We start from the raw sequence: 27,740 nt of genomic DNA on the forward strand, positions 1-27,740 counted from the left end.
TCATTGAACACGGTTTCCAAACCCTTCCTCCTTACAGGCCCCTCCCCTGGACACGGTCCAGCTGCCCCGGGCCCATTTAAACGATTCTCTGAACGCTTTGGCAGACAAACTCGACTTCTCCCTCCAAAGTGATTTCAGCAGGAGGAGGCAGGCTGTGAGCCATTGTCAGGACAGAGCCAACAGGTTAAACTTTTTTTTTTTAAAGGGGGAACAGAACTGAAAATGTGGTGGGAATCCCGCAAAGGCCCCGTGAATGATTGACACACATTTAAGCAGACGCCGTATTTGTGTGATGCCAGGGGGCTGATCCATTAATAGATATAATTTGTAGGCTCCCAAGGAGAGGTTAAAGAGGAGAGCACAGATTCCTTTGAGCCGACTTGGTGCTCCATGTCATCTGTCCCGGCCTTAATCAAGTTATCATATCAACCCGGTGTCTCCTGGACCCCAGCTCCCCGCCTGAATGAGGAAAAAATGTGCAGACAAATTTCTAGCAGCAGGAAGTTGGTGCTCTCCTGCGAGGTCGGATAAAAAGTACCTGTAACCTCTCCAGGCCTCCCTCCTGCTCCTGCTGGGAGTTCAGTTCAGGGGCCTCCCTTCTTTGATTACGCCTCGCGGGTCTTTTCTGGTGTAGGTATCCAATCCGTGCCCACCGGCTCCCTACGAAGCAGAAAACATTAGAGTTACTCTTTTGTGAAATTATGGGGAAGCCGAGTGGGCCAAGCGCTCATGCAGGGTGTGTGTGTGTATGCATGCGTGCAAGGAGACGCGCAGATGTGTGTCAGCAGAGGAATGCTGTCTGTTAGCAAATGTGGCATTGATTTATGTTCGCTTCCTTTAGTCACAGAACGACCGGGTGGCATCTCCAAGTTCTCACGATAAAAAAAAAAAAAACGGTAGAGGAAAAAAAAGGCTCCTGCTTAAGCCCTATAGATCGTTTTTTTTTTAGTGTTTGTGAAAGCTTTATAACATGCATAATTTGCAAGCAATGGACCAAATTCTATTATCGATTTCTCTGCCCCATGACTATATAATTCAACTTATTGTGCTGTATAGTATGTTATAATGAGGGTACAAATTACTGTGCTCTTTGTGACTGTTGTTTTTCTTTAAAGATTTTATTTATTTGAAAGAGAGAGAGCAGGGGGAGGAACAGAAGGAGCGGGAGAGGCAGCCTCCCCGATGAGTGGGGACAACCGGCCGGGGGATCACGACCTGAACCGGATGGAGGCAGCCGCTTCTCTGACTGACCCGCCCAGGCGCACCTCTTTGGGACCGTTTTCACAGATTACTGGACTTTCCTTGATGTGTTGGTAGATTTGAGTGTATCCATGTCTGCTAAACATTACTTTAGGGTGGAGAAAAAGAGCCTAAGGGATGTGTGTTGTAAGCATGTGCCTAGATGGCTTTTTTTCTTTTATTGGTTTTCTTAAAAAAAAAAAAAAAAAAGACATTTATTTTCCCTTGGTTTCACTCAATAGCCAAAAAATAACCGAAAAATTTTGCAAGACAATATTTTGGATTCATTTCGGGAAATATTAACCTAATCAAGGAGAGTCACAGCGCTGTCTTCTGGTCTCCAGGTGCCCAGGCCCCTGCGAGTCCCGCCTGGAGAGGGGCCTCCCGTCAGCCTGCGGCCCAGGGCGACCGGCCGGGACAGGAGGCGGCGGTGCTGAAAGCTCAGGACGACAGGGGCCTGTCGGGGCGCGCCGGTCGGCTAAACTCGTCTGTTCACTGCCAAGGGGGGGGAAACACGCCCTCCACCTCGAGATGCCTCTTGATTTACGCCCTTGAACAGGCCGGACGCTTGTGCAGGTTGTGCACCCTCCCTGTGCGGGGAGGCCACCGGCTCGGCCACCTCACTGCACCCACGGCCCTGCGCAGCCGGGCAGTAAATGTGATTTTCTGAGTTCTTTGACAGCTGGTGACAAAGGGCCAGGTATGGCACCGCGGCGGGGGTGGGGGCGGCTTTGCAGGAGGCAGCCCCGGGGCCCCATGCTGCTGCCTGTACCCCGGGGTGGGGGGCGCAGGGCAAGGCCAGCCCTCCGGGAGCCCCGAGCCCTCCCCATCCACCCCCTCCAGAAGCCCAGGCCCCTGACCCCACCCCACCGCCACTGCTGCTGGCCTGGGGACTCAGGACCCGTGTCCAGGGCTCCCCTCCTAAAGGAGAGGGGCTCCTCACTCTGTCTTAGAGCTGGAACTCCAAGGGCCTCCGCTGGGGTCGCAGGCAGCGGGTGGCTTTCAGAGCCTCGATCATTCCTCACCAAAGGTCTATAACTCCCTCGTCTAATTCCACCTCTTAGATAAAGCATGGGAGACCCCTAACTGTGGGACAGGGACAAAGGGCTGCGGGAAGGGAGGTGGAGGTGGGGTGACCGGGTGACGGGCACGTGATAGGATGAGCGCAGGGTGCTATACTGTATGTTGGCAAACGGAACTTCAATAAAAACAATGAAAACAATGAAAAATTAAAAGAATAATAATTCTGGCTCCTTCTAGGGTTTTGGTGGGGTCACCGGAAGCTGGCCCAGGCTCAGTGAACCCCCCTTCCCCGTGGGGTCCCTCTGCACGTGTACTGGGGACACGTCGTGGGTCTTGCCGGCCCGTCCTGTGTGCTGGTCTGTGGAGGGCAGCAGCGGCCCTCGCCCTGCCCTCGATGACACAGCAGAAGCGCTGCTAGGGGAGCCGGGGCGGGGGGGGGGGGGGGTAGCTGCTGGACCTCTAAGGGCAGGAATCAATGCTTCATTCATTCATTCCAAAGCACTGAGGAGCACGCCCGACCCCCCGGGCATCTCAGAATGTCCTCGCCCCTCAGGCCCCTGTCCTTCGGGCCCCCAGGCCTCCCGCTGGCAGCACCTGCCCACCTCCCGGGAGCGTCGGGCTCCTCACCGGCACAAAGGGCCCTTGCAGGGCGAGCTCAGACTCGCCCCTCCTCGTGCGGTCGTGTGTGGGCCGTACTTCCACCAGCCACCCCCGCCACCAGCCAAACGTTGCTCCTGTTCCTTTCCTGTCCAGAATGAGGCAGTTCATAGTGTTGATTTTATTTATAGAGGATGTCAGGATTCCAGAAAAGCGGGCTTGGAAAGGAACAAAATGTGGCGGATAACATAAGACGTACTGGGTGCTCGCTCACACTCTGAGCGAATCTGCACATAAAATGAAGCCCAATATCCTTAGCTGCTGTTAAAATACAACCGGCCTTATTTTATTTTATTTTTTATTGCAAAATGAGACTCCCCACTAGGCCGCTAGACTAATTCTTCCGCGGGCTTCATTTGCTTTGGCAGATTCTCGTGCTCGACCCCTTCTCTCAAAACCATCCCTACCAAATAGTGATACCAAAGCCTTAGAATCCATCTCAGAGGAGTCTTTTTTTCTGCTGGAGCTCTTTTATTTCAGGCTGATCCCCAGCTAAATTCAGGGTAACGCAGGACCTGTGTGTGGCCGTGGACGCGTGTGAGGGTGCGTTTGCCATCAGCAGGGAGAAGCCTGGAAATGAGGCCTGATTACATGAGAATCTAAGCGTGGAGAAGGCGCCCAAGGAGTTCTGGAAAGACAAAGCACCCTCAGCCCTGCACGCAGACAGCAGCTCGCCCCGTGTTTGTCCGGGTCCTGATGCAGTAGTTCTGTGTGTGCGATGCTGATAGCATAAGAATGTGATTATCCTTCTCTCAGGACGTCGGGTGCCAGCTGCCTCCCTGTATCGCTATCTGCTACCTCGTAGCACATCACCGCTGACTTAGTGGCTTCAGACAATGCACACATGATTTCACGGTTCCTGTAGGGTCTGGGGTCCAGGCACAGCGTAGCCAGGCCCCCTGTTTTAGGGTCTCTCACAAGGCTCTGAGCCAGGTATTAGCTGGGGTTGGGGCCTCATTTGAAGCTTGACTGGGGAAGGATCCACTTCCAAGCTCATGTGGTTGTTGACAAGTCTCAGTTCCTTGAGGGTTTTTGGATTGAGGGCTCCTTACGGGCCACCGGCCAGAGGTCACCTTCGGTTCCTTGCCACGGGGACCTCTCTGTACGGCCCCTTATTGTATCGAGGGAGGCAGCCAGTAGAGAGTCTGCTAGGAAGGGGGCGGCCACCATCCTACGTAATATGACCATGGGAGGGGCATCCCACTGCTTTTGCCAGGGTCCATGGGTCAGAAAATGTCACAGGTCCTGCCCACACTCGACAGGAGGGCTTCCAAGGGGCATGGGCCACCTGGCCTCCTTAGGGTCTGTCCACTGTGTTCATTTCACCCACTAGTAACCTGAGGACCCAAGAGGGGTGTGCTCTGGTCACGCTCTCTGGGACTTGGTTTAGTGCTTAGACTCTCATCTCGGGCTTCTATTCCGTCTGCATCCCCCCCCCCCCCCGCCCCCGCACGCTTCCATGAAACAAGTTTAAAATCCGCGACCCTCTGGTTCTAGAAAGCAGGCTGCACTCGGCGTAGCAGGCTTTACTGCCAGGTTAACCCCGCCTGCCCCACGATCACCGCGGCCCCTTTGCTAAAGGACTTGGGAAGCACAATTCCCCTGTTCCCCACAAAATATCCTTAAACCAAAATGATAGAAAGAGACCCCTTTCCAGATCAGTTAAATGAGAAAATGTTAAGCATCCCCAGGCACCTTGGTCCCCACGCCGCCCGTACCTCCCGTAACCGGGGAAACCGAGGCCTGCGAGTGAGCGAGCATTGGGGACTCGATCCCACCGCCGCCGGCGCTTCTCCGGGACACTTGGAAGCATCACAGACGAGGCGTTGGCTCCGGAACCCCCCGCGGAGGGCGGGATCCCCAGGGCGGCCCGAGACCCTGGTCCCCAGCCCCTTCTGGGCCTGAAGCAAGAGGCAAACAGTCCGGGAAATGGTGGTTCTAACGCCGATCGGCCAGGAGCTCGCGGGGGACAGAGCGACTCCTAAATTCCCAACAAGCACCCTCGAATAGTCACTCGGCTGCCTGCCGGGGACCCAGCGCTGCCTCCGGGATCCCGGTGAGACTCCGGTCCCCACTAGACCCCTGGGAGGCAAGTCTACTTGGACCTAAAGCCCGCGTGTTCCTCCTTCCTCCGGGGCCGCCGAGCCTGCCGCACCTCCTCTCCGGACTAGAAAGAAAATGTACTTTCTGACCTCCGGTCAGTGCGTTTGGCCAAACGGCCTCCGGGCAAAGCTACGAACACGATTTCCTGCCCCCACGTGTTCCCGTGAAGGAGGCCTCTGGCTGCATTGCCCTCCGTGGCTTAGGGAATAATCGAGGGAACAAACGCAACGGGAAATAATGAGCCCGGTGCCTCCTCCTGTGGACTTGGGAGCCCCGGCTTGTCTGCTGCCTTTGAAGAGCCAAAGTCAGGCTGTTGGAACAGTCCCGCAGACACGGGGGCCGCTCTCAGGGCGCGCTAACTAAATCGTTCTGATCCCGGGCTGCCTTCGTTTCCCTCCTGGCCCCAAAGGGACTTGCCGGAGTTGCTTGCTTTCCAACAGAAATAAATCAAAAATATGCTTTAGAAAAGGAACCAACCGTCAAGTCCTTTGGGAAAAAAATAAGGAAAGAACATTTATTTTAGCAATAAGATGATCTCTTCCGGGTTGCATACCTAATTTGATAGAAAGGTTTCTAGTTGAAAGACGGTCTACGTGAGGATTAGAATAACATGGGTTGATTCTCAGAACCCTTAGGGCTCGTTGACCTTACCGCCTTCTAAGTGCAGACTGTTGGAGCTCTGTCCCTTTGCACAAGTTGCTGGTCACCTCCCCTGTGAAGTTGCTGCAGGGACTGACGCCCCCGCAATGGGCTCTGGATGCACAGAGGTGGCTACTGTGCTTTGGGGATTCTCACAGCCCTCCTTTATGGCACTTGCTGGCATCGACGGCTTTGCCCCAGGAGACGGTGATGAACAGGAGGACAGGATTTCATTCCATTCATTTTCATTTTTGGAGGCCTTGCAGGCCTTACCGAGCTCACAGTGGCGCGTGCCTGTGAATGGATGGACTGGTGAACTGCTTTGTGGAAAATCTCTTTGACTTGGGTATCCTGAATCTGTTAGCAGACGGCCTGGCCGCGTTCCTCTGTATGTGCAGCCAGGTTACCTAACACCGAAGGGATACGGAGCTGCTGGGTACAAGCGTGCTTTAAACACAGACCAAGACTTCCAGGTGGAAATGCAGCAGGAATGAATTAGAGCATTCCTGGAAATCAGAAGGAGATTACTCCCGCACTATCCCCTATTCCTAATCGTGCCCTACATTTATGGAACATTCAATAGGTCCAGGGAGCATGCTAGGGATGGTACCAGACCATCACAAAGTCCTTTTGAGGTAGGTTTTCTCGTTCTCTTGCTACAGATAAGAAAACTGAGGCACAGCGATGAAGTCGATCGCCCTAGGTCTCCTAGCTAGAGACAGAGGCAAGTGTCAGGGTCTGAGCTGTCTGAGTCCAGGGCCCAGCTCATGGCCTCTGAAGAACCGTGGAAGCTTTGTCTCCCAGGGCTGCATTGGCTGGAATTGAGCGTCTATGACACTAGTTCCCATCCTGGAGCTTCAAATAGACGAGAGGGACCGAGTCCCTGTCCTGGAAGCTCTCTGAGGAGGGGGAGCGTAGGAGCTCAGACAAACGCAGACTGTTGTAATGCAGGATGAAATGGAAGTGTCATAAGGAAGCATGTGCCATGGGGAGGGAGCATACAGCGGTGGGGGGGATGGATCAGGAGAGGCTTCTTGTAGGAGGCTTCAGCACGGAGAGGAGTCTGCAAGGACAGGGAACGCAGCCACAGGTGTGCTGAGGGGGAGCAGAGGAGCGGCAGGCCCGGTGGGGACGGTGGGAAGGGGCTGGGAGGGGAGGGGGGCGGCACAGACCCCCGCTGCCCAAGGCTGCTGCCACGTGGTGAGCAGAGCCGGGCCACTTGAAAGGGGCAGCGAGGGCCTGCAGGCCAGATGGAGGAGGCTGTGTGGGGGTGGGGTGCTGTGCTCCAGCCGCTGCTCGCTGCTCTGACGTCTGGGAAACGAGTTCCAAACTGGTCCCTTCCCTCGGGGGTTGCCGCCTTCACCGCAGGTTAGTGGTAGTCCCTCCTCAGCTCCCGCGCGCCTCCGTCCACCTCCATTCCCTCCTAATTTTGATTTGGGACATTCCGTGGAAGTTTCTTCCTATGCTTCCTCTGTCTGAAGGTGGCCTGCAGCTTGTCCTCAGCCCTGCCTGCTGGAGCCCCTCTGGCCCCGCTCCGCCGTCGGCAGCTCAGCTCCCTTAGTCCGCGCCTTGGCCCCCATGCAGAGAGCCAGGGAGCCCCAAGCTGCAGAAATCACACAGTCGGTCCTTTGCCCTCTTTCAGCCTACGTCAGCGTTATTAAAATCCCATTGTCTACAAAGTGAACAGAAATTCACTCACGGGAATCTACTTGATGGCTTTTTCTAAAGATTTTATTTACTTATTTATTTGAGGAAGAGAGAGAGTGAGCACACAAGCAGGGGGCAGGGGCAGGGGGAAGCAGGCTGCCTGCGGGGAGCCCGCTGTGGGACTCGACCCCGGGCTCCCGGAGTCACGCTCTGAGCCGAAGGCGGCTGCTCAACCACTGGGCCTCCGGGCGCCTGTACGACGGCTTTGCAGGGAAGCACTGCCCGAGGGTCAGCCTCCAGGCTCTGGGCCATCCCTGTGACAGCTCATCTTCCATCTCTGCCTGAATGTGCTCAGTGGCTGTGTGGGCCGCCCCGCGAGGAGGCCCGGGGGCTTCTTGCCTGCCCCGCGTCAGGAGCTGGGGTGCTTCCAAACCCGCTGGAGAAGCTCCGGTCACGCCCGGGAACTCGGGGCACCCACTTCTCCTCTCCGCCCTGTGGCTTCTGCTCACCCATGCCTTCCACTCCCCTCGGCTCCAGCAGACCTGACGACAGTCCAAAACATTCTTGGAACCGGGAGCCTGACTCATTATTCATCCTTGGAACCACTTAGCCTGGTGCCGTGCACAGAGGAGTTATTCACCAAGTGTTTATTGACTTGCCTCTTTCCAGTTCACCGGGCTCCATGGGCTGCGAGCCTATTCGCAGCGCTCCTCGGGTGGCCTCGCCCACGAGCGCGGTCCCGGGCACCTGGCGCCCCTCCCCTGGCCGAGCAGGTCCCGTTCCCCGACCCCGTGACCATATGCTCAGCTCCGTTCTGAACACCCTCACGCTCACCGCCTCCCTCTAAAGCCAGCAGCGCCACAGCCTGACCTCAAAATGGAGGCAGTGGCCATTACGCCCTTTTTCAAGCTCCAAAGAGCTGTGCAAATGTAGAGGATGCAGCAAGTATGACGATGAGTTTTCTCTGCGGCACCGCAGTGTTAAGAGCTTTGGCAGGAAGGGGGCGTAAGGAATGACTTCAAAGTCCAGACAAAGCGAAGGACGGGGAAGTGAGTGTGGCCATCTTAGGAGAGTAGTCATGGTCTTGCTTAACAAATATTGATGAGATATATCTTGTGTACTTGTGGCTGGAAAACAAAATGGATTATTTTCCATGGTGTATTTATGATTTCATTCTTGCTATTCGAGAAACTATTTGAGAAACACAATAAATCATCAACCAGGAAAAGAGAAAAAGAATTAATCTATGGGCCCCAGCTTGAAAACTGTGCAACCTGTTAAATGAAGGGGGTTGGAATTGGATAATTCGTAGAGTCTCTCCTGGCGCTGATGGTCTATGGTTTAATGAGAAATCCAAACCATTCTCTTTGATTTCTTACAGAATTGAATTCCCTTTCCGTGTGTCTGTTCTTGGTGAACATCTTGTTATCTGCCGTTCTTTGTTTAAGTGTAGTTGTCCCCAACTGGACCGTGAGCCCTCCCAGGTCAGGACGGTGTCTTGTTCCGCTTTGTGCTATCCTAACACAGTGCTCGGCACGCAATGACGACTATTGCCAAAAGACGAGGTCAGAGATGCTGAAGACGGTAATCAAGGGGTTGGGCTGATGAGTGAAACTGAATACTCTTGTAGGTGGAAAGGATTATTATTGGGAGAAAAAGCTTCCAAACAGCCTGTCTGAGAACATTCTTCAGGTCCTTTCTCACGTCATTGGAGGTTGGTGAATAAGGTGAGGCTAAAAAGGATGGCGTATCTCCATGGTACGTGGTATTTTCAGCTTGCATTAGTTTTCTGGCTTCTTTTAGACTTAGCTGTGTCTGTCTGACACATTTTAATATCATAAGATGCTTCACAGGCTTCTTATGAAAAATTCCTGCCATGTACACCTAGCCACCCGTGCAGGGGTACCTGGTGTTGTGGTTAGTGGTTCATCACTCCATCTGAGCCGAGGCAATGTCAAGACATCATTTTTTAATTGAAAACCCACTCATTCATCCAGATGTTTGCCTCTGAAGAATAAATATCCTGATCTTTGGTATCAAGATCCTTATCCTGGGGTCCATTAACTGGAAGGGGTCCAAGGGTATCCTGAAAGTAGATGCAAAAACACTGAGACGATGCAAGACTCCTGAGCTGAGGGGCTGCCTGAGTGATCTCCTTCCCATCAGAATGACTTCCATGACCTTAGTTTGGTGACTTGTTTTTTTTTTTTTTTTTTTAGGGCAGTTTGTATAACTGTTGGATTTATTTTCCCTTGTGAAGCATTAATTTTATAAATAGGATCATTCAAGTGAGAAAAATTGTTGGAGGGTGCTACTGTTCTGGTGACAGCCAGCACGGTATCTCGTGCATCAGAGCGCCTGGGTCTCATCTCCTGCAGGCCTGGGAAGGGTCCTAGCCAGCTGGGTTCCAAGGTCTCCTGGCTCCTGGAGTCCTAACCAAGGAGGTTCCACTCCTGAACAGATTTAGTGGGCAGGATGTACTCCATAAACCCAAGTCAAGAGTCTGAAAAATGGCTGAATGAGTACTATGCCTTGCTTGGCTGAGCAGAAAGAATGAGAAGAAAAACAAAAAAATAAAGAAGACTGAAGTCATTGAAAAAAATAAAATTCAGGGGTAGATAAACAGAGGGGAAACATTTTACTGGCCTAAAATTGAAGAAACATGGAGTTGAGTTTATAGGGACTTGTGGAAATGAGGTCAATGCTTTGGCTGTAGACAGAGTGAAGCTGAGGCTCAGAGAAGGGCCGGGACTACCCGAGATCACCCAGCTAGTTAGGGACACACCGAGCCGGAGGACAGGTCTCCTGACTCTCGCTCTGGTAACCGCACAGCATCAAGTTAGCAAAACCTGTTTCACTTAGATCACCTGTGTTTATCTAATAGAGCCAGAGAAAGAAGAAGAAACAAGTTAATTAGTTATGATTCACCGATTCGACTGCCCCTGAATTCCTTCTTCTCTTCCTTTCTCATAAGAGTGTTTATTAAGGTTCACCTGCCCGCCCAAGCTCTCCCTGTGCCTGCGAGTCCTGTAAGAAGAAATGCGTCTCTTACTTGGTCTCATGGGAGGAATCTGTAAAAACACCCACTTGAGGGCTCACCAGGGCAGCCCCTCAAAGAATAAGATCTCATCCGGACCTGTTGTTTCTTTTCTAGTCTTTTTTTTTTTTTTAAAGATTTTATTTAAAAAAATATTCATGAGAGACACACAGAGAGAGGCAGAGACACAGGCAGAGGGAGAAGTAGGCTCCATGCAGGGAGCCCGAAGCGGGACTCGATCCTGGAACTCTGGGATCACGCCCTGAGCCAAAGGGAAACACTCAACCACTGAGCTCCCCCACCCCCAGGTGCCCCTAGTCTTTTTTTTTTTTTTTTAAGATTTTATTTATTTATTTATTTATTTGAGAAGGAGAGAGAGAGAGAGAGAGAGAGAGAGAGAGAGCAGGAGCAAGAGCAGGGAAGTGGCATGGGCAGGAGGCCTGGCAGAGGGGAAGGAGAAGCAAATTCCCCACCGAGCAGGGATCCGGACCGGGGCTCAATCGTGACCTGAGCCCAAAGCAAATGCTCAACTGACAGAGCCCCGCAGGCGCCCCTCTTTTCCAGTTGTTAAATACAGGACAGTTCAAACCTTTCTTCGGCAGCATATGCCTCCTTATTTGACTGGGTGGCAGATCGTATCGGGTCTCATTGCGTTCCTTCTGCCACCCCCGGCACACGCGCACATCCGGGATTTCCCTGTGCCCGGAGGCTCTCCCTCTCCAATCCAAACAGCTGGTGCATAATCCCATCATCACTCGGCTGCTGCCAGGAGAGGTAGCGCAGCCAGCTCAATTCAGAGCCAAGGGAGCAACTCATGCAGGTCACCAGGGGCAGGGGACAAAGCTGGAAGAGTAACCAGGGTCAGCTTCTGAAGGTTTTATTTTTTTAAAGATTTTGTATATTTATCCATGAGAGACCCAGGCAGAGACCCAGGCAGAGGGAGAAGCAGGCTCCCTGAGGGGACCCGATGCGGGACTCGATCCCAGGACCTGGGGTCAGGCCCTGAGCCCAAGGCAGGTGCTCAACCACTGAGCCACCCAGGTGCCCCAGCTTCTGAAGTTTTTAAATGCTAACTAAAAGAGGTTTTTCCCTGATCCTATAGACTGTGGAATGGCTGGAAGTCTTTCAAGGGGAAATACCACGATCAGGTGTAGTATTCAGGGAAGACTGTGGCTGAACTCTGTAGGTCAGACATAGTAGCCCTGAGTTCAGCAACAGGGAAACCCGTCCTCAGAGGGACAGGTGCTGATGGCTTGACCTGGACAGTTCCCATAAGGATAAAAGGGGGATGGTAGCAGTGGGAAAAGAAAGAAAGGGCCGTCTGGAAGGATCTGGCTATGGTAAGTGAAGGGCGGAAGAGGCCATGGAGCTGGGGGAGGAAGGGGAAGAGGGGAGGTTGAGGAACATGAGATTTCTGGGAGCTCCAGCACGTCCAGGGGAGGCTGGGGTGGGATGCAGAGAGAAGCCACAGATGCGGGGTGAGGGCAAGAGGGAGTGACAGTTCAGCTTTCAGTGCTTTGAGTTTAAGAGCGCTTGGACATGTGGGCAGGCCTGCGCTACAGGGAGTTGCAATGCAGGTTTGGAATCGGGGAGAAACCACAGCTGAACCTGTGGACTTGCTCGCCAGATGGTGACAGAGCCACGGGCACGAGGCTTGGATGGGTATCCACCCAAGCGGAGTCCAGCACTCCGACCGAGCATCAGCGTCCTGTATGCTGTTGCCGTACTACTCTTCCTAAGGCACAACCTACACCGGTTACCCCACCTACGTGCACACCCTTCAGTGGCCTCTTAAATAGAACACGGAAGATTTCTTTCAAGGTCTTTCATGACCTGGCCTCACACTGCCGTTCTAGAACTATTTCCAATACATGCAAACACCCTTATAGTCCCTATAAATTAAATTGTCCTTTCTTGAGTATGCTTTATTTCTCACGATCATTATTGGAATGCTTCTTCCATCTCTTCCTGCTGAAATCTTATCCATCCTTCAAAGGGTCCAATGAATTATTTCCTGGTCATCCCCATAAGGGGTACTTTGGGTTCTTATACCTCCTAGTTTGAATTGTAATCATATTTTTGTTCTATGACACCCCTCCATCCACCACCACCACATATTTTGTGAGCCTCCTCCAGCCCCCGAAACTTCCATACTGTGTGTTTCAAGGAAGGGACAGGACACAGTTGCAGAATGCAGAGAATAAACAGGTCAGATCTTGGCTTTTGAGTTTCAAAGGGTGAGGATGTGGAGCTACTAGAACCTGGACCTTTGAGTTTGCATTTTGTATAATAAATAACCAATTTGGAAGACTTGATGAAAAACCAGGCTCCCTCACCCCCAGGTTAAAGATTCTCTGGACCGTGGAGAGAAGGGAGGTGGAGGGAACATGATGAAGGAGAGAGGTTTATGGGATTCAGTATGAGAGCCATGCCTGGATGGGGCCACTCAGAAGAGGACTCATTCAGGGGCCATGGGAGCACTGCTCTGGGGGGTCAGAACAATTCCACAGACCACCTAGTCTCCATCCCAGCAGGTGTTGTTGGTGCTGAGGAGCCACGTCTTCCTGTTGGACCACCACCATGGACCATCCGTCAAGAACCACTCCTGCCCAGAGACTGTGTGTGTCCTCTCTGGCTTGCCTATGGGACAACTCCCTTCCCAACAGCCTGGGACCTTTTTAAGCCCCAAGAGAGAGAGGATGGGACCCCAGACATCCGGAGGACTGTTGGTGACGTGAACTTTCCTCCTGTATTTCCATGACCTTACATAGCAATGGCTCAGAGTTTCCCTCTTCCAGAAATGCACTCCTATTACTCGCTTCTCTATTGGCATCAGATGATAATCATTCTTGTATTAGAGATATTTACTCTTGCTGGGCAGCTTCTGTTTGCCTCTGGAGATGCACTCTCCTCTCTTCTCCATTCTGCTTTGCTCAAAGTGTGAGCTTCCTATTGGGTTTGGCCAGTGGGGACCCCAGCCAGGATACTGGAGGGCAGGGCAAGTGAGGTCAGGATACCTACCTTCTCCAGAGAGCCCTTCTCTCTGAGTTCCCCAAATCCCTCCCTCTTCCTGTTCTTTCCAAATGGGGGTAGTGACAATTTCTCCATTACCAGCCTGGTCAGGATACCTCACTTAGCTCTTATTACCCTATATCTTGCTTATATTTTTGCAACCAGTGCCTTCATTAAGCCTCTACTGGAACTGTATTGCAGATTCTATGTTCCAGAGATGGTTAAAACCCTATCTCCCATCCCACATTCTCTCCTTCCAATGTGACTTTGACAATTCTCCCTCAAGAGCAAGTGACACTGTGACTTCTGAATTAGTCCTACAAGATAATATGGCTTCTACTTGATCCTCTTGAGACACTTGGCTTTGGAGCCCTGGGCTGTCATGTAAACAGTTTGTCCTGAGATGGCCATGCTGCGAGGAAGCCCAAGTTGGCTCCTGCGGAAAGACGATATGGGAAAGCCCTGGAGAGATTGCTGGCCAGCCCCTGCTACTTCAGCACCCCGTCTGACTGCAGGATGGGAGAAATCCAGCTGAGACCTTCCGGACTCCTGTCCCGCAGATACTATGAAACATACTGAAACAGTTGCTTCTGTAAGCTGCTAAGCTTGAAGTGGATTGTTACGCAGCGATAGATAAGTAGGACAGACCCTGACTAATACCTTCCATGCACACGTCTCCCTATGAGTCATGAGTTTCATCTGGTGAAGGCATCACACCTCGTCACATTCGCTGGAGTGGCGATCACACAAGTCCATCCATTCATAAATAGGAATATATGTGAATGAGTCCAAAAGATGTGACTGATTGGAGTTTGGATCCTCAAGGAAGACTTGGGTGGTCAGCTCATGTGGGATGTAAGGCAATGGCACATGGCGTTGTTGACCACACGAAGGCGGGTGTATGGGTTCTACTTCTATTGGCAAGGATACCTCTTTGAAGCCCAGTGACCAAGAGCGGATGTCCCTCAGATTTGAGATACGCTTTTATTTTATTTTTTATAATTTATAATTTATTTATTTATTTATTGAGATACACTTTTAAAACAGTATTTGCATTAAGGAGTAGAACACTAATTGTGCCAAATGAGATCGTGGACTTTCCCGAAGACACTTATCTAAAGCCCTCAGTAAATGGGGCTCCCCGGTTTTCTCCCGTTTGTGTATGTGTGTTTTGTCAGGTCAAGGCTAGAACAAGAATCATCCTAAACTGGGAAATGGAGTTAGAAGTGGGGAGAGAGGCCACTGCTTGGATAACATTCCTGAGATGATGGGTTTGAAGAGTGGGTGTGCCAGAAATTTCCTGGAAAGTTTATTTTTGTTGAGTTTTAAGCCTGACTTCAGACCATTAGAGCTCTTGGATAATGCCAGTTTGTTGAAACATGTAGAGAGCCAGCTGTCCCTAGAAAGGAGTTTCTCTCTTGCCAGCTCTGAGTTTTGTGGTCTGGCTCGCCTATGTGCTTAAACACTTAACTTTTAAAGCAAATTGTAAGGAAAGGTCAGAGAGACGCTGCATTGCCCAGATGCAGGGCTGATGGGAGTTCATCTCGTGGTGTCTCTCCCAGGGGCGCTTGTGAAAAGGCAGATCGGGCCTCGGCGTTCTGGAGGTGGGCTGAGCCTCTGCAGGTGCTCACCTGCCCCCAGGTGGGGCCCTGTGGGTCCATACTTCCAGAGCAGCCTTCTGGAGGGCCTTCTGGAGGTTCCCCGCTCTGACCCTCCATTGGGCGGTCCGCCTACGCGGTCTCAAAAGTTTTGATTGTGATTTCAAGAATCTTCTAGTAAAATTGAAATGCCCTCCGGTTGGGGTGGGGTGGTGGAAGCGTCTCTACCTGAATTTGCTCAGCAAATAGGTCACAGTTATTTGAAATAAAAATTCATCCTAGTAACAACGTAACTGACTGCGGTTTACCCTTTGCCAGGCTCCACGCGAAGGGCTCTCCTGTCACGTTGACTCATTTAATCCTTAGACTCACCGGTGAGGTGAGACCCGTTGTGCCGTGTCACTCACGTGTGAAAAGACGGAGGCCCAGAAAGGTTAAGCTACTTGCCCAAGGAGCAGCCCTGAGACTGGCTGTAGGATCTCGGGGCCCCAGGTCCCCGGGAGGAGGACCCGGGAGGTGCCTGCTCACAGCAGGAGGGGCAGGTCCAGCAGGAGGCGGAGTTAGAATGGGACGCGGCAGCCCTGCCAGCCTCCTAGTCATTTCCAGGGACAATGTGGCTGCAAGTTCGGCCTAAAGTGGCATCATTTTGTCCATAGGAAACCATTCATCCATCTCTTTACTTAGCACTTACTGAGCCCATATGGCTGGGCAGCTCGGCGTCTCCAAGGCCAAAAATCAAGTGTCCACCAGGCCGAGGCCTCGGTGGGAGGTTCTGCATAAAAATCCATATCCAAGCTCATTCAAGTTGTTGGCAGATTCAGTTCCTTCCAGTGAAGGGCTGAGGTCCCCATTTCCTTGCCAGCTGTCAGCTGGAGGCTACCAGCGCCTGGGGCTGCCGCCCATGTTCCTTGCCAGAGTCCCCCTCCTCTCTAAAGCTGTATTGAATCCCCCTGTCAAATCTCTTGACTCCTGTCTCCAACCTCCAAGCCCAGATTTAAAGGGCTCCTCTGATAAGGTCAGGCCCACCCAACTCACTCTGTGTCTTTTTGTTTGCTTGTTTGTTTAATTCACGAGAGAGGCAGAGACACAGGCAGAGGGGGAAGCAGGCTCCCTGCGGGGACCCCGACGCAGGACTCGATCCCGGGACCCCGAGGTCATGCCCTGAGCCAAAGGCAGACGCTCAATGGCTGAGCCCCCAGGTGCCCTCACCTGTCTTAAAGTCGGCTCACTTGCACTTGGAAAATCCCTTCACGGCAACACCTACATTAAATGTTTAAGTAAGTGGATGCGGTCGTGTGTACAGCAGCAGTCGTGTGTAATTTGGGGAGTCATCCGAGACTTCCGCTTGCCACATCCGGGATGAGGGCTCTTGTGCTGCAACCAAGCCAGTCGCAGGCAAACCGGGGCCATTGGTCACCAACCTGTTGGCCTGTCACGCTAGTAGCAGAATCGGCCATCACCTCTCTTCTGCACGTCTGACCCCAGCCCACTGTTCCACACTTCCCAGTTCTCGGTGGGACGCGCCGTATCTGGGGGACAGGTGGCTAATGCTTCTCTGCGTGGCCTGGGGCCTCACCTTGGAGGGACAGTTAGGGCATAGAGGCTGCGGCCGTGCGCACCGAGCCCCACAAAGCTGGGTTTCGGTTCTAACTTCCCAGCGTCGTGATCTTTGCCCAGACATCTAGACTCTGGGAGCCTCGTATAGGATCCCGGCCTCCTGACGTCACTCGGGAGGGGAAACGAAATCGCTTACGTTACGCGTTGAACCCGAGGCCTGGTGTGTAGTAAGCACCCAGTGACACCAGTTGCTGTTGTTGTTAGTATTATCATGAATTATTATTATCATCAGCACGCCAGAGCCGTCGCGTGCTAGCAAACAGCTACTGCCTGGCGCCACGTGGGGTGAGGTGCAGGGCAAAGTGCCACCCTTAGGTCTTGTGCAGTCCCCAGCGCTTGGGAGAGTGGAAGGGGCTTCCTGCCGTGGGGTCCCGGCCCAGCCTAGGTAACCGAGCTCTACTCGGAAAATTCCTTGGGTAATTTGGCGCAAGAAACACATCTTCCTCCAATTTAAAACTTTTGGGTGGTACAGCCGTACAGATGTTAAATATTTTCTGTGACTAATATTAATATTAGTCATTAATATGACTCCAGAGGGTTTGGGGGGTGGTACTCCCGAATCCTTTGAACATCCTAGCAGCCTCTCTGGATGAAACGTGCATGTTGAATGTAGCATTTTATGAAATTAAAAAAAAAAATCTGCTGAAACAGCTGTGGGGTCTCTGCAGACCAGAGGGATGCCTTGGAGCCGCCGCTGTACCTCGGAGCATAGGGCCCTTCGGGAAACATCTGGAACCGGCGTGCCCAGCTCCATACAGGGCAAAGCAGGGATGACGTCGTCGTTTGCTGAGGGATTCCTCAGTTTCAGGGTGTCGCGGCATAGGAAGGGCGGCCTTCCAGGGCAGACCTGTGCCGCCAGCAGGCGCTGAGGGGCTTCGATTGTTTTCGTTAAAATAATTTCAACCTTAAATGGTTCTCTACAGAACAACACCCAGACACAAACAGAAGGCGGACAAACATCCCCTCCTCTCCTCCTCCTAAAGTCCACAGCTTTAGCTCGTAAAGGGCCTCTGTCCTGGATCCGCGGACCAGGTGGCCGCACAATCTGCAAACCCCTAACAATTGCAGACATGACAATTTTCTACTTGGCTGCCGTAAACAAACACTGGGTGGTGGGTAGAGAATGCCCGTAACGTCAGGACATGATTCCCGAAGGAAGAAACAGAATTGAGCCCCCAGATTCAGACCACTCAGGCAGCGCCAGGGCTAGGAAGAAAGAAAGAAAGAAAGAAAGAAAGAAAGAAAGAAAGAAAGAAAGAAAGAAAAAGAAAGACAGCCGCATCCTCCCTTCCTCCTCCTCGTTCCCTCGACGCAAAGGTCCCGGGAAGGGTCCCCTAACCCTAAGCTTAGTGGGGCTCCCGAACCCTAACAGCCCCCCCCCGGGCGGTGTGACCTCCGCAACAGACCCCTTAGTGATTGTGGGGAGAGACTCCCTCGCTCCCCGCCCTCCTCCCGCACCTGGAGATGGTGTTTAAGGCGTCGAGGTTGACGGAAAGTCTTTTTTAATTGCCTTTTCAGGTCTGTTTATTTATGTGGATTCTACTTCCCATCGCGAGCGTTAGTTCTTGAAATATTCTGAAATCTCTAGGCCGTCCTGTGCTTTTCCACGTCACGTGAGAGACGGTCGCGTCCCCAGATGACTCTGATGTGATTCAGCGTCGCCCTGTGTGGTGCCGGTGTCCGGCCGCCTACGGGCCACCAAGGGCAGCAGAGGTCCCGCAGGCCCCGCAGCCTCACCCGACCCGGCCTGCGGGGTCCTGGACTCACAAGACCAGAACCTGGGGCTGGTCCAGAATGTGCGGCAAAGGCCCCAGCCCAGGCCCACCCCTGGCGAGTCCGGCGTGGCTCCTGGCTGGCTGGGCGTCCATCCGGGAACCACAGGATGCGAAACTTCCTCCCCACCCCACTGTCCCCTGTTTGTAAATGTGAAAACTGAGTCCAGAAGGAGGCCGTGTGTCCGAGACCGTCCGACCAAGTTCGGGACAGGGCTCTCCTGAGACCCAAGGCTGTTTCCAGGGCCTGCCAGTCACCGGGCATCCTCTCGCCGGGCACTGGGATGTTGCCCCAGCACCTCCGGGGGGCCCGTCTGGCCCCGGGCCCGGGGGACGGCTGCAGTGACGCCGAGTGCCTGCAGACTGCGGTTTCCAGGGAAGAGGCCTCCGGGACCCCCTCACGTCACCGAAATCCCACCTGGAAGAACCCGGGCCCTGGCCCGACCTGCTCCGTCTGGCTCATGTGGCTTCGGGCCATTTGTCTTGTCTGGTGCGTTTGTCAAGACTGGTCCTTAGAGCTAATGTCAGTCACGGTAGCAGCGAGTCACCGGTGGCCTGTCTCTCTCTCTCTCTCTCTCTGTCCTTCTCCCCAGAACGAGACAGCGGTGTGGGCCTCAGCCACCAGTCCCTGGCGTGTGGCCGTCACCCAGCCTTGGGGGGCGCCTGCAGAGCTAGCGGGGGGCCGGCTGCAGACGGGGAGGCCACCGGGTGGCCGGTGCCCTGGGCGGGCCCTCGTTCTCCACTACAAACACACGCGAGCTTTGAATCAGTGTGCATCTCCCTCCAGTTCGCCACCGCGGCCGCCTCCTGATCCATCTCACGGTGGCGGGGCTCCGGTGAGTAGCTTTCAACTTCAAAATTCACCTAAAAATAAAAAATAGAAAAAAATTTCACTTAAAATAGTTTATTCGTAATTTAGAAAGGTGATGATCTGACTTAGCACTGTGTCCTCTCTTCCTCCTCTTCTCTCTTCCCTCTTCTCCCCTTTCTTCCTCTCAGCCTTCTTCTTTTGCTCCCTTCATCCTCCAGTGTTGGAGGTTGTTCCCCTCTTCTTCCTCCTTCCCGCTCAGCATCATCACCATCATCCGGGGCTGTCATTTCCCACCCAGAGCAGGCAAACAGAAGGAGGAGGAGGGGAGGGGGGGAGGGAGAGGAGGAGGGGGAGGAAGGGGAGAAAGAGGGAGAGGAGGAGGGGGAGGAGGGAGAGGTGGAGGAGGAGGAGGACGGGCAGGCGGTGGGGGGGGGCGGGGAGGGGGAGAAATTGGTGCAGCAGCCCAATCACAGTGCTCACAGCTTGGGTTTGGGCACCTGGGACAGTGTGATCCAGGGTCCGAGCCGCTTCAGCAATGACCTCTTCCCGGGGCCCCTCCTGCCACTTCCCATTTTGTGCGGGGAAGCCAAGTAGGGTTAGGTCGGGTCTGAGGCGAGCGAGAACTCGGTGGTCTCAGCATGGAGCCAAGATCCTCTTCTCTCTCTCACTGGCACAACCTCAGAGACTGTTTCATTCCTGCGCGAGGTAGAGGTAGCCCTGGGCCGCAGCGGGAGGAGCCTGAGCGCCTGTAAGCGCCAAAGCCACATCCACCAACTCCTGCTCCCAAACCAGTTCCTGCTCCCACTGTGTGTTAAGCCGCATAATTCTGTAACCGAGCGGTCAGCCTGTATCCACTGCCTTCCTGAGACATACTGCAGAATGAGACAGAAGCAAAGAAATCAGTAAAGACATCCTGTCTTTATTTAGAAACTTAGTATTTTCCATATCATGAATTTCTTGCATTATTTTTTTTAATTTTTTATTGATTTATGATAGTCACAGAGAGAGAGAGAGAGAGAGAGAGGCAGAGACACAGGCAGAGGGAGAAGCAGGCTCCATGCACCGGGAGCCCGACGTGGGATTCGATCCCGGGTCTCCAGGATCACGCCCTGGGCCAAAGGCAGGCGCTATACCGCTGCACCACCCAGGGATCCCGCATTATTTTTTATTTTTAAAAATATTGCACTAAGGGCCACTTGGCTGACTCAGTTGGAAGAGCGCGTTGACTCTTGATCTCGGGTTGAGTTCGAGCCCCACGTTGAATGTCGAGATTACTAAAAAAACAAACAAACAAACAAACAAAACTTAAAAAAAAAGAAAAAACATTGCAGGACACCCAAGTGGCTCCATGCCTGGGTGTCTGCCTTCGGCTCAGGGCGTGATCCTGGAGTCCCGGGATCGAGTCCCACGTCGGGCTCCCTGCATGGAGCCTGCTTCTCCCTCTGCCTGGGTCTCTACCTCTCTCTCTCTCTGTGTCTCATGAATAAATAAATAAGAGCTTAGGGAGGAAAAAACCATTGCATTGAAGCATTTCTCTTGAGTCCTGAGTTTTTTGGCATCCCTTTCAATTTTGCACCTGGTCTCAGCTTTGCCTGAGCCCCTCCTGCCTCTCCCAGTACAATTTTCTTGGTGATTAAGTCCTAAGTCCTGCTAATTCCAGTTTGTAGCTTCCTCCGAAGGTCTCTCCCCATCTGTCTCTCTGTCCCTGCCTCTTTTTTCCTCCATCTTTCCATCTCTTTCTGTCTCTGCCTCTTTGTGTCTCTGCGTCTCTGTCTCTCAATCCACTGCCGCCATCACACGAAGCCACCATCGCTGCTAACCGGGACTGAAGCCACAGCCCCTCGCCCGTCTCCCTGACTCACCCACCCTTGCTCCCTATCAGTCCTCTCCCTGCGGGGGTGCCAGGGTGACTTTCTAAATTGCAAAGCCTCTATTTGACATCTTCGGGTGTCTGCCCGCCGCCGACCAAGCTGCACCCAGCCCCTGGCCCAACACGTGTTTCGCCCGAGCCTCCCCATCTTTCCATTCCACTGCTTGTTACCGCGGGACATAGCTGCTGCCCTCCTTGTGGGGCGGGGAGTAGGGGACGCAGATAGAGACGAGATACAGCAATAGACTCTTGGACGAAGAGGCGTTTGTGAAAAAGCAGATGAACGCTCCAATAAGGTTGGGACTGGTTTTCTGTTTTCCCTTCCTGGCAATTCGAAATGATTATTAGCATCTGAAATCCTCTGAGAAGACTGGATAAAGGAACTCCTCGCCTGTAATATGGCATTTCCCTAAAATAAGCCCATTGAACCTCTTTTTTAAATTCAGAATTAACCTTTTGAAAGAGATGCTTTGCCGGACGGCTTGAGAAAACAAATTGGCCGAAGAGTGAACAAATTCTGGACGATTCACCTAAAGACCAACGTTCTAGGGTTGCCGGTGGTGTTTCTTCATTTATTCCATTGCTCCTATTGCATACAGTTCTGAGCGAACCAAAATGAATAGGACGGTAAGTTTTTATCCCCAAGATACTCACTGGGAAACGTGACAAACCAATATGGTAAGAGAGGTGGTGGTGTGGGGACAAAATAAAGGAGCCAATTCTGCTGGGGAGTCAGAACGACCTTTGGAGAGTGGATATTTGAACTAGGTCTTGAAAGAATAAGAGATTGTGGATGGAGACGGTAAAGAGATACTTGCCTACGAAAGCGAACACGGTATTTAAAGGGCACAAAAGGATATGTGATCGCGTGGGGTTAGAGGTGGGGAAGAGAATTCCCGGAGAGGAAAAGTCCCACATTTCACAGTCAAGAGGGCCCTGCGTGCATGGCTCCCCCTTGCGTGGTGCAGTGCACAGCCTACACGCCTGCACATGGGGGCCCTGGAGCAAGTCAGTGAGCTGAGCAAGGTCACCTCCTACAGGGACGCTCAAGTCAAGACTTTAGACTGCAGACCACCGTGGCCTACCAGGGAACATTGCTTCCACTTAACTTCTATCTATCATCTCTATCTATCTATGATTTTATTTATTTATTTGACAGAGAATGAGAGAGCACAAGCAGGAGGAACCGCAGAGGGAGGAGGAGAAGCAGGCTCCATGCCAGGACCTGGGATCTTGGCCTGAGCCAAAGGCAGATGCTTAGCTGACTGAGCCCCCCAGCAGGAGCCCCTGCTTTTCAGTTAACTTCTTTAAATCTACACAATATATGGATTATTTCTTATTTTTAAAAAGTTCACACAAAATATGAATTCAGAGATAAACCACAAGGCCCGCCCTTTCTTTACCACCCCACAACCATAACGGGAACTTCCTTGCCTGCTCCCAGAGGGGGCCAGTGGTCGGGTGTCCCCTCCGTGCACTGGTGTGCTCGTGAGTACACTAGCTGGAGGCGTCCTACCTGAAGGGTCGCGTCCTGCACGTTCTGCGTCCCGCTTCTCTCACCTACGGAGGTGCTGGGAAGGGCTTCTAATCCCAATACAAGTGGAAATCGGTCTTGTTCTTTTTCAGGGCTACCGTGCTGGGGACTGTGGCCCCTGCCGTGGTGCCTCGTGGATGGGCACAGCCCCTCGCAGCCTCCAGGGGACATTCGTGCTCAGGAAGTCACGTTCCTGCAGCTCAGAGGCCTAGTAAATGCAACGAGGTGGCGGGAGCCGGGTTCTGAGCCCGCCAGTCGCAGCGGGAGGCCCCACTCTGTAGGAGAAGATCCCCTTACCGCTGCCCGGCTGGCTCGTCCAGCACGGGTTTGAACTGTGTGGGTCCCGCGTACAGTGCTGGGTTTGGGGGGACTTTTTTGTAAATACGGTGCAGTATTGGAAGGACTTCCTCTCTCTTATGATTTTCTTTCTTTTTAAAATATTTTTATTTATATATTCACGAGAGACACAGAGAGAGAGAGGCAGAGACCCAGGCAGAGGGAGAAGCAGGCTCCATGCAGGGAGCCCAACACGGGACTCGATCCCGGGACCTCGGGGTCACACCCTGGGCCGAAGGCAGATGCTCCAGCACTGGGTCACCTGGTCGCCCCTCCTATGATTTCCTTAATGTTTCTGTTCCTCTGGCTTACTTTGTTGTGAGAGTGCAGTTGTAATGCACACACCGACACGATGCACACACTGACACGATGCACACACCGATGGCACAGATGTGTGGCCACCAGCTCGTTCTGTTACCGGTGGGCTTCCAGTCCACAGTAGGCTACGAGTAGTTATGTTTTGGGGGGAGTCAGAAAGTATATGCAAGTTTTTGGCTGCACAGGTGGCCAAGGCCCCTGACCCCTGAGTCGTTCGAGGGTCAACTGTATTTTCCTCGTATCACTACTGTCACTGGGAATATTATTTATTCATTTCTATTTACGTCTGTCATGCTCTCCCTCTATCACAACAGGAGCCCCCGCGGGCAGGGACCCGGTGGCTGACTCCCCACGTACCAAAACCATGTCCAGCACGCAGCGCCTGCCCAGCAAAAGTTCGCTGGGGGACCAGGGTGCTGAGCGCCTGTCCTCATCTGGCTGCGGTAACAGGACGCCACAGACCCGGTGGCTTCTAAACAACGGAAATGTGACTCTCGCAGTTCTTGGGCCTGGAAGCCCGAGGGGTAGTGTCTGGTAAGGGCTTGCTTCCTGGTTGGCAGAGGGCTGACTTCCCACTGTGTCCCCCAATGGTGTCCCCGCATGGTGTCCCCGCACTATGTCTCCACATGGTGTCCCCCATGGTGTCCCCACAGGGCCGAAGGGGTGAGGGAGCTCTGGGGAGGGTCCCTCCTATTAAAAGCACTAATCTCCATTCATGGGGGCTGCACCCTCATGGCCTCATCGCCCCCCAATGTCCTCACGTCCTGATACCATGACGTTGGGGGTTAGGGTTTCAACACACAGACTTGAGGGGACGGAGGGAGACACGGTCAGACCAGGGCAACGACTGGGGCAGCTCCTTCAGGTCCGAGCGGGTCTCCAGGGAGACGGAGAGGCTGACACCAGGCAGCGAGCTGGCCCCATGGGGGTGCGGAGCGAGCCAGGGCACGGCAGCGGACGCAGGTGGAGGACAAGTCTCGGGAGTCTTGGCACCAGGGCATAAAGCCCTTACCCCAATAGCCCTGGGGAATTTAAACAATTCTATTCATCATTCACTGAATTTCTTTCCAAAACCCTCAAATGCAGAGGAGGAACAAAAGTCGGGAGATTGTTTATGATCTTTGGTCCTTTTTTTTTTTTTTAACCTTGAAGCCCCGGTGAACAAAAACAATGGAGCTCACCCCAGAAGAACGTCGACCGTTGCATTTGGTGGCTTCCCGGCAGCTGACTGGGATGGGCGGGACCGGGGGACGTGGACCGCGGTGGCTCGAACAGGCCCGGGCTCACGAGGGTCCCACTAAGGTCACGGGGATGTGACGCGCGTGGCTTGCCACCCTCTTCTGAGGACCAGGAAAAAGGAACTGCAGACACCTCCTCTCTTCGCCGAGCCTCAGTGTCCTCATCTGCAGGGGGGTGACAGGCCCTGCCCTAGTGTTCTGGGGTGAAATGAGGGGTGAGTCTGAAAGTGCCGGGTAGGCCGCCAGGGGTCGGACAAGGGCGTCATTGTTTCACCATTGAGGGATCTGACTCGACCACGGCCGTGTCCGTAACAGGATAATCTCCCGAGATACCAATTTGGAATTTGTTCCTACTGCCATGTTTCCCTTTCTCCCTCTAGGTGGGTAGGCCTTTTGGGTTTCCCTGTTTCCGGACCCTTTGTGCATAGGGTTGAGCACGGGAGTTTCGAGATCGTTCTCTCTCCCTTTCTGGCCTGCCTTTGCAGAGGACTGTGCTAGCCTGGGGAGGAGGCCCCTGAGAGGCTGGGGAGCAGGAGCAGAAGGGAGGGAACCGGGGCACGGGGAGAAGGGGGCTGGAGAGGTCCTCCCAACTTAGACGAGAAGTGGCTTGGGTTCCGGCTCTTGCTCCCTACCCTCCCAGGACCCCAAAGCGGGACGGAGCCTGGGTGAGCCCAGGAGCCCATAGCGTCTGCAGATGCTGCAGCCCAGGAGCGGGCGAGCTACCCGCCTGTACAGGCCTTGAGGTTCGAGAACATCGGTACGACCTCTCCTCTTGCACACCTCGGGGCCTCCCATGTGCCCGGACCCAGTGGTGCTGCGGACCCACGAGCTGGGCGCCGCTCATCAGGATTGGCTTATTCAGAGAACGGTCATGTGGCATTTCTTTCATGCCCACGTTACGGAGTGACACCCATTACCCGCTCCCCGGGGAACAGGATGCCAGACAAATGCCTTTGGACAAGAAAGTGAGGTGAACAACAATATCCGGAAGAGGCATGTCCTGAAGGAGCCAGTAGACGTCAGGAAACCGTTGTCCTGTCTTTACCTCCGGCACCAACGAGCTCTGTGACCTTCCCTAAAGCCACTTCCCCATCTGCGCCTCCGTCTATATCTCGGTTGAGTGGGGGGAACTGGGCGGCTTTCCCGGTCCACGTTACTGCAAACCGGGAGTGGACTTGGGAACCGCGAAACCGTGGTCTGCACCGAGGCGGCAGTCGGGAGGCTGTTCCGGTCTTGCCACCTGCTGCGGCAAAGACGACCGATGTCGGAAAGGCAGCTCCTGCGGTCGCAGGGCACAGCCCGAGGAAATGCGGCACTAGGTCCGCCACCGCGGAAACGACGCTGTCGTGCGCTTGTGGTCTCTCTGTTGGGACTTTGGTCTTTGTGGTAACGTGTGTGTCCTGGGATTTTTGTTTAAAAAGAAAAAATAAGTGCCTGTGAAAAAAAAACCCAACCCCTCCATAACCAGCTCATCTTTCACCGGGGCTGGAGCAGCGCACACATGACCGCGTGGGGCTCCTTGTTTATGTTTTCTCAATGACTTCCAGATCACATCCGCTGTGTTTACAAGACGGAGACACTTCTCTAACCGCCGGTCCTGCAAGCCCAGACGGGGGTGGCCGGGGTGACGCCCAGCTGGGATGTCTCGGCCTCCGGTTCTCCCGGTGTCCGGCTCCGTCTCCACGGACGCCCCCGCGGGAAGTGCCTGTAGACACCAGCTTTCCGGACTCCAGTCGAACCAACATGTCAGATTATTTTTTTTTAAAGATTTATTTATTTATTCATTCAGAGAGAGCGAGAGAGAGGCAGAGACACAGGAAGAGGGAGAAGCAGGCTCCATGCAGGGAGCCCGAAGCAGGACTCGATCCCGGGACTCCAGGATCACACCCCGGGCTGAAGGTGGCACTAAACCGCTGCGCCACCAGGGCTACCCCCAACATGTTAGATTATTATTATTATTATTTTAAACTGTAAGCCTCAGGCCCAGGGTCGGACCCTGACTGCAGAGGTCATCTTCCCCGACCTGCGCTCGGCAACTGCTCTCCTTTGCCTCATGCCTCTCCTGATTCTTGCCAGACCCACAGCCCCCGAATCTCATTCTGTGGTTTCGTAATAGTGTCCCCCTACCTGCCGGGGGTCCCTGGCTGGCCAGGGCCCGCAGGCCATCTGCTGAGGTGCCCATCAGGGTCCACACAGTCCAAACTGAGCCTCTGAATCTTTTAGCTTGAAATATATGTGCGAGTATGTATCCCCGTGAAGCAAGCATTTCACTTCAATCCGCCACATCGGCTGTCCAGGGCTTCTAGGGACGCACTATGACCGTGGAGCCGCCCCCCGCATCTGTCACAGTGTCCTCGCGGGGCCTTTGTTGGCGGGCAGCGGGGGTCTGCGTCCGGGGTGGCGGGAACAGGAGACCCACTGGCTTCACAGTCAGGAGCTACTGGGCAGCAGCACGGCCTGGCTGTGTGACCTTGGCCCGGCGGCCTCTGATGCCCCGTTTCCTGCTCTGCCCTTTGCTCCCCGGGGCTGAGCTGCAGGACCACACGCCAGGCGCGAGCGGATATTGAACCTAATAAACCGCCACGGCAGCGGAGGAAAAAGTTCCCGAGCATCAGGCTCAAGGTCCTCGGGGAAGCGGCCCAGGAGGATGGGGATGCCGTCTGTTGCTATGCAACTGGGGTATTTGGAAAAACAAGTCTAAAAAAAACTTGCATTAATCACCAGCAGCCCTGAAGGCAGACACGAGGTGCGTGGGCCGAGCTGCTGCCTGGGCTCGGCCGAGGTCGGGGCGTCCCTGTCCCCACAGGCCTGGCCGGCTGGTGGCAGGGGGCCCTCGGGCCCGGCGGGCTTGCGGGGCTCAGGCTGCCTGCAGGAGCCGGGGTGGGGGGGACCAGAGGCCAGGAAGGGAGGCAGCTCCCCACGCTTCTGTTGCAGGGGTTTCTGGAAATGAGTAAGCAGAGCAGTCGCATTACCAGGACACGCAGAGCTCCATCGACTTTAGCGACTGTTCCCACCAGAGGTCTTGATTCCACCCACAACAGGCATCCAGGCCCACGCCTCCCGCTTGCGCAGACCACACGCGCGTGTGGTCTCCGCTTGCCTACCTTTGTTCCTCTTTCCTTTCTTCCTCCCTCCTTCCTTTCATTCTTTCCTCCTTCTCTTTTTTTTCCTTTTTTCTTTCTTTTCATTGTGTCTTGTACGCTATTAAAGGTCTTTTTCTTTTTAATTGGGTGACTATATTACATGTATAAAAGCAAAATAAAAAAATAAAAAATAAAATAAAAGCAAA

The 27,740-nt window shown here is 53.6% G+C and overlaps 1 long non-coding RNA gene across 1 annotated transcript; it reads left to right on the forward strand.

Annotated features, from left to right (window-relative positions):
• The first annotated feature begins 895 nt into the window (after nucleotides 1-895).
• LOC140613751 (uncharacterized) lies at nucleotides 896-27,740 on the forward strand. Its single transcript, XR_012014595.1, has 6 exons — nucleotides 896-1,939; nucleotides 18,091-18,834; nucleotides 18,938-19,180; nucleotides 22,652-22,895; nucleotides 23,528-23,747; nucleotides 24,366-27,740. It is a non-coding gene; the product is annotated as an uncharacterized lncRNA (long non-coding RNA).

This window comes from Canis lupus, chromosome 22 (genome assembly GCF_048164855.1).
Source record: "Canis lupus baileyi chromosome 22, mCanLup2.hap1, whole genome shotgun sequence".
Lineage (NCBI taxonomy): Eukaryota > Metazoa > Chordata > Mammalia > Carnivora > Canidae > Canis > Canis lupus.